The sequence below is a fragment of the Macaca nemestrina genome, chromosome X, assembly GCF_043159975.1.
Source record: "Macaca nemestrina isolate mMacNem1 chromosome X, mMacNem.hap1, whole genome shotgun sequence".
In the NCBI taxonomy this organism is placed as follows: Eukaryota; Metazoa; Chordata; class Mammalia; order Primates; family Cercopithecidae; genus Macaca; species Macaca nemestrina.
The window spans coordinates 134,051,794-134,058,608 of NC_092145.1; the positions used below are offsets into that span (position 1 = coordinate 134,051,794).

The 6,815-nt window shown below is 39.7% G+C and overlaps 1 pseudogene; it reads right to left on the bottom strand.

Moving 5' to 3' along the window:
- Positions 1-5,532: 5,532 nt before the first annotated feature.
- Positions 5,533-6,280, bottom strand: LOC105499129 (homeobox protein VENTX pseudogene; annotated as a pseudogene).
- Between the last annotated feature and the right edge of the window lie 535 nt (positions 6,281-6,815).

Consider the following 6,815-nt stretch of genomic DNA (forward strand, 5'->3'; position numbering starts at 1 on the left):
CAGAATTTACATTTATCTGAATCTTTGTAGGGTCAAATCTGAATGCAAATTTATTTAATACTAACAGTGGTGCTTTCCAATAACATTTCTCACTAGCTAAATCTCAAAATAGAGATCTAATATTAAAGTGTTGAGATGCCAAAACCACATTTTATCGATTTAAAAACAAATACAAATGAGATTTTTGAGTTTCTGATATTGCTTGATAATAATAGCTCATTTCTTACAGAAGAAATAATGGAAATTCAATTCCAAATTAAACTATATCTACAGCATTATTAAGGTATCAGTCATGGTTAATGATGACTTCCTTGAGAAAAAATTCCTGCCATTTATTTTCATAACCTGTGTGATGCACAGAGATTGCTTGCAGTAGACACAGAGGCTTGAATAAAATTTACTCTCCATAGCAGTATAGAATTTGAAAGTTAGGTGACACTATAGAGTGTTTTTATTTTGTTGTTTTTTAAATCAAATTTTAAATAGAGTAAATCCTCTAACCTTAGGCATTTCAGGATTCTGTTGAGTATTTTACAAAATTCTTATAAGAAATATCTGTCTTAGGCAACTTGTGTTTAAAAATAAAGACAATGGTATTAAATGGTATTATAATTTTGCTATCCTGAAAATGTATAAAATAAACTTTGCAAATATTTTTAAAGACCATTAAGAAGTACAAGATGTTAGAAGAATAGTTACAAACACTCTTTAGACCAAAATGATTATTGCTTCACTTGAAATCGTTTTTGTGTATATTATTAATAAGCAGCTCAAATATAACAACACATCTGTGTTAAAATATAAATTGTCACTGTAACATTACAATTATTACCATTTAATACATTGATGATATTTTCATGGTATATACACCCAAGGAAATAGATTTTTTAAATGAGAGGTAAACAGAAAAATAAAGGAAAAGAAAAATATGTAAGCAGGCAGATGGGTAGTAGCTGATTTATTAGAATGATTAGATCATAGAACTCTTTCCTTACCGAGCTCACTGGCAGAATGTTATGGTTCAGACACAAGACTGGAAGAATCCTTTGGGGAATTAACCAGCTCAAAAAGGAAAACGTAAAGATAACTCTCACCATGATTTCCCTGAGAACTCCTTATTCAGATTGATGTAAAATAAAGCTTACACTCAGAGTTTTAGTCTCTCCAATTATAAGACAGGTAGATACCAAGGTATTCCCAGAAAGTTTCTGGCATAGAATATGATAAATGAGGAAAAATTGATAAAGAGGAGGAAGACAAAAAATAACAAAAACACAAACAACAAAGAACAAAAAGAGAAAGAAGTATAACTACGGGGAGAAGAAAACTTCAATACCTACAGAGAGATAAGAGAAAATATTGCACCTATGACATCAAACCAGAATGTTATTAAAAAGAAAGAAACGTTCAGAAAACAATAAGAGTGTTTAAGTTATTATTTCTCAGCTCCAGGCCTATCCTTGCATAATCTGCTCTGTGATGTTGAAACAGGGACTTTGCAAACCCCATTTCTGTTTTGCCAGCTGCACCCTGTTAGGCTTCATTACGAGGGGGATGAGAGGGCAACTATGAGGTTGGAGCAAGAACAAATGGTTTACTTGTTCCTTTTTGCTTTTCCACAATACTTCTTCACCCCAGCAGCAGCTCTTTCTTCTAATAGCAGCAGTCAAATCTAGTTCGCAGTTTTTTTCCAACACTGGCAAAACTAGCTTCACCATGTCCTGCCCCATCAGAAACATCAGTACTAGTCCACTAGCATCCCCTCCTTGAAGGCCTCATTCAGTTAGTGACCTCCTCTGAACTCAGAGAGACCCACAGCAACTGAGTACTTCTCAGAGATCCGAGTAGACCCCTCTTGTATATTTCCAGATTTTAGTTCAACATCTTGTGTTTATTCCTTTAGTCCTAAGATTGGTAGCCACTTCTTATATCTACTAACTTTATGAGTTTTCTTCTTACTCTTTCAGTTACCTAGTCAACAATCTTATAGGTAGTTAACAATTTTTTTCTATTAAATTGTCTTTATTCACAAAAGGGGCATAATTTCTGTCTCCCCAAATGATGTCTCCCCTGACACAGCATAATAGGAAAAATAAAAGTAGCAGTGGATGGGTTGGAAGATAAAATCAGGCAAATCTCCAAGAGTAGGGCAAAAAACAAAGAAAATGAAAGTAGAAAATTAGCACACGGTTCCAGGAAGCCTAATGGCTGAATAATAAGCATCTTAAAAAGAGAAAAAACAGAGAAAATGCTTGAGGGGAAATAAGCAAATACTTCAAGAAAATTCCCAGAATTAGAACACATGAATTTTCAGTTTGAAAGTATCCATTGAGTATCCAGCAGACTTGATGAAAATACATTCATTCCAAATAAGGTCATTATAAAATCTCAGAACAGCAGAGACAAAAAAAAGTTTCTATGAGATTCCTGAAAGGAAAAATGAATATCACATACAAAGAATCTGTAATCAGAATGGCTTTGGGCATCTCGATAGTAACACAGTAACAACAACAACAGAAGACATCAGAGCAATGTGTTAAAAATGTAGTATAACTATGAATAAAGCATGTGAGAGGAAAATAAAAATATTTTCAGACAATCAAATATCTCAAAAATATACTTCCCATGCACTTTTTTTTTTTACAGTAATTAACCAAAGGATACCCTCTAATAACAATAGCCAATAAGTGAGGAAAGAGGAAGAAATGGCAACGTTATATAGGAAAATTTCAAAGAAAACTTAACAGGATCGTGATTACGAGAGGGTACCAGGTAACAAGTGTGCAGCAGGCATAAATAGCACTAGTCCAGATGAATGCATGATGTTTATTCAATACTGATTTAACCAAAATTTTCATGACAATAGCAGGCATTGGAAAGAGGAAAAACATAGAACTGGCATCATGAAAGAGTTAATCTATAACTTACCAGAAGATGAAGTGAATCAGTGTAATAACTGTAAGCACTCTTCATGTGGTGTGTGTGTATGTGTGCATGCGCACATACTTGTGTGCATTTTCTCCATATTTATCTACAGTTTTTAGAAGAGATGGATTTAAAACTGATTCATCACTGCACTTCTGCTGAAACTTGAAGTTTGATAATAATTAACATTTATAAATAAAAATAGCTATATTTACATATTATGTAAAACTATGGAGATATATAAATGCCAAATTAAGCAATTGAAAGATTCAAAAGTGTTTGCCCCCAGGATAGAGAAGTAAGACTGGGGAATGATGGGACAGTATCACTGTATTTTTATTTTAAGCTTGGTACTGCATTTAATTTGTCAAACTACATATGTCAATGATAAAATAAAGTTACTTTAAAATTAACAATACCAAACTTATTGATCTAGTTGATTTATTTTATTACCATGTAATATATTTTAGGTATCTTTGAGCAAAAGGTATTGGCCTTTTCTACAGGTTTTTAAAATGTTCATGTGAAAAAAATAATTACTACCCAGATACTTTATCTGCATGAAGACAAACAGAAATTTCCAAATGTCCAAAACAACAACAGCAACACTAGTACATTTGCTGGTATATTATCTGATGCAAAGTGTTCATGCAATAAAGGTTCAAATGAATGAACAAGTAATGTTACTCTTTATTCACAGCCTTTACTAAAGATACAGAATACTTATGGTTTGATCATTGATTACAATTCAGTTCTACATGCCTTGAGAAAGTAGAAATAATGTTTAGTGAGTGCCTAGCTACCAAACAATGCTTATGGAGTAAGATTCATTGCATTTAAACATGCATGTTTATGAGGACATGAAATAGACACATTGAGATTCATTAATTTACTCATTTTTCAGAGAGCATGGATTAAGTACCTTAGCAGGCATTACTCTAAGATGAAAGGATGAAAAGGAAAGTAGGTCACAGTCCCTGCCTTCCAATGATTCATGGTATGTTTCTGAGCAACAAATAACTACACATTTTCTTTAACTTATACAAAATGATTCCATTATCTTTACTTCACATGTGACAAAATACACAGAGATTTAATAACCTGTCAACAGTCAAATAATTTTTAAGTGACAACATGAGGATTTAAACTTAAATTTACCTTACTCCAAAATTTGCTTTCAGCTACTGCAGATTACCTGTATTGTCCTCAGAAATAATTGTTTCAAAGACGTATCAATTGTTAGGAGATGTTCTAAGGTTAACTCTATGTTACCATTTAACATTATCAACAAGATTAATACGATTAAGTACATATGCATAGGTCTGATCATTCTAGAAATCTAACACTGGTTGTTTTTTGCATGTTTCTGTGAAGAAAAATGCCATTAATGCCAACAGTTAGAGCCTACCACAATTCTTGTACCCTTCATATTAGAAATACCATTAAGCAAAATTTCCATTTTCTAACTATTCTAACTACTCTATTCTAGAGTAGCTTAAATTGTAGAACTTAAAAACATCTTTGAGGTATGATATAACTATAATTTTTTTCCATTCTTACCTGAGGTTGTATTATAAAAGCACATGCTGGTTGTAAACACTTCCAACAATGCAGAAATGAGCAAGGGGAAAGTGGAGCTTGCTGTGGACACGGCCACAGGACCACGCTTTTGTTCCTGTTGGGATGCCTGGGTCGGTTTCACAGGTCGCCTCGCAGTCCTGCAGGCTGAACCCGTCTCTCTGGGCGCCCCGCGCTGCCTGCCTCCTGGGGACTCTAGGGTGACGTGGATGGATGCCCGCTTGTCTACGGTTCGGCGCGTGCAGTCAGGAGTCTGCACCAAGAATGGTCCATCAATGAGGGAGAGTCCTCTCCGGGAGGGGCTTCCGTGCCTCCCATTCTGGGCCCTTCCAGACTTTTTGCAGGAAGTGCTGTCCTTGAGTCATTCTGTTTTGTCCTGAGGCTGCTGCGAGGAAGGGGACAGATGAGCACATGCTGGAGGGTGGGGACATGCGGGACGGCTTCAGTCCAGGCACAGCTGCAGGTCCCCGGCTGCCCCACTTTCCCTGGCCGGAGAAGAGCAGCCCTCAGCAGGCTGCGGGCACAGTCCCAGCTTAGAGCGCACTGCAGGGCCCCAGCATCCCCGCCTTAATTTTCACCTTTATTCCCTCCTGTTTTCCAGCTTTGGAGTCCTTGTTAAGAGGAACTCGAACCACAAGGTTATAAACACGACACCTGCATTCCCTTCCAATCCTTCATGGTTTTCTTTTTTACACACAAAGCTTACAACCTTTACTTTTTCCACCTGGAAAACCAGTTTTTCCAATACTTCAAAATACAAATATCCTTTTATCATATGCTGAAAGCCCTACCCACAAGCCCACTTCTGCCTTTGACTCTGTTCACTGACCCTTCATTTGCTTCCTAAACTGACCCTTTTGGTAACTTTCAGTGAAGAGGTGGCTTTAATAAATATATTCTCTAGCAGTCTCCAGAACCTTTGCGTTGGTCAGGGTGAGAGGTGCCGCAACGATGTAAACAGAACAGCTGAGTCCTCCGGGTAGGCGCCCAGTGCGAGCCGCACAGACCGCGTGTGTGGGAGTCATGGAGTCAGAGGCGCTTCCTCAAAATGCGTCCCCCCAACCCCCACTTCTCCAGAAGAGCACACAGGCCCCAGGGCCCCCAGGACAGGGCTGGTCCGAGCGTATGCACGCCACTTCCTGGTCTTCGGGGGTGGTACGCCGGAGGCTGCCCGTAGCAGGAAGTCCATGCAGAGGCCAGGGTCTCTTGTTCCACTTGACAGAGACCCCAGAAGGAGCCAGGGGGCAGCAACAGAGCCTGGGGCCCGGGCCGGGGTGCCCAAGGGCATAGCGGCTGCAGGCCATTGGCAAGCCCAGAAGACGGTGAGTGGAAAGCCGGGGGCGCGTGGAGAGACCCCGAGAAGGGGTTGTGCAGCTGAGAGTCCTGCATTTGCCATTCGTGTTTCATCCGGCGATTTTGTAAGCAGGTTTTTATCTGGACCTCCGAGAGCTGCATCTCCCTGGCCAGCCTCTTCGGCTCCAGAGGGCCCAGGCAGTGCCGGAAGACGCCCTCCAAGGCATGGACCTGCCCCGTGGTGAAGGCAGCCACTGTCCTCTACGGCGCGGGCCGATTTGAAGACCTAGCTTCCTTGATGCTGACGGCCTGAGGGGGCTCCCGGGTGCCGGATGTCTGGCCCGGGCCAGGGAGGCTCCCGGGGAGATGTCCGCAGGCCTCGGGGTATATGTCGGCCGGAGCAGCTGCTCTGGGAGAACCAATCCAGGGAGCCAAAGCTGGAGGGCTGCTGCCGGCCACGAGGTGGGGAGGAGGAGAGACGCATGGCGGTCAGGTGGGCCGTAGGGAAGGCCAGGTGGGGCTGGCCAGGCGCAGGATCCACCACAGCTATAAATTTTATTAGTGATAATGTAAGTAAGGTGTAGAGACATTAAGTGGCTAATGAAAGATCAGAGCTACTGTGAGAACAGTTTGGGGATTGAATCCAGGCTTGCTAACACCTAGTGCTAACTCCAGAGAGTGTGAAAAGAAACATTGAAGAATCACCGTGTAGACTGTTTTCAATATATTACTTGCTGGGTTTTATTTCCTAATGATTCTCTTATGCAGGCTTTTTCAAAATGACTGGCAAAAGCCAAAAAATATTCCATTAAAAATAGGTATGTTTTGATAAATAGGAAAATAGTAGACATTCTAGAAAAGATGAGTAAAAGTGGATTCTTTTTAAAGTTGAATAAACTCTACTATGTAGCACTAAGAAACAATTAATTAGTTGTATATAGAGTCTAAGAATACATTTTAAAAAGGCATTATTAGTCTGGGCACGATCGCTCACCCCCGTCATCCCAGCATTTTGGGAG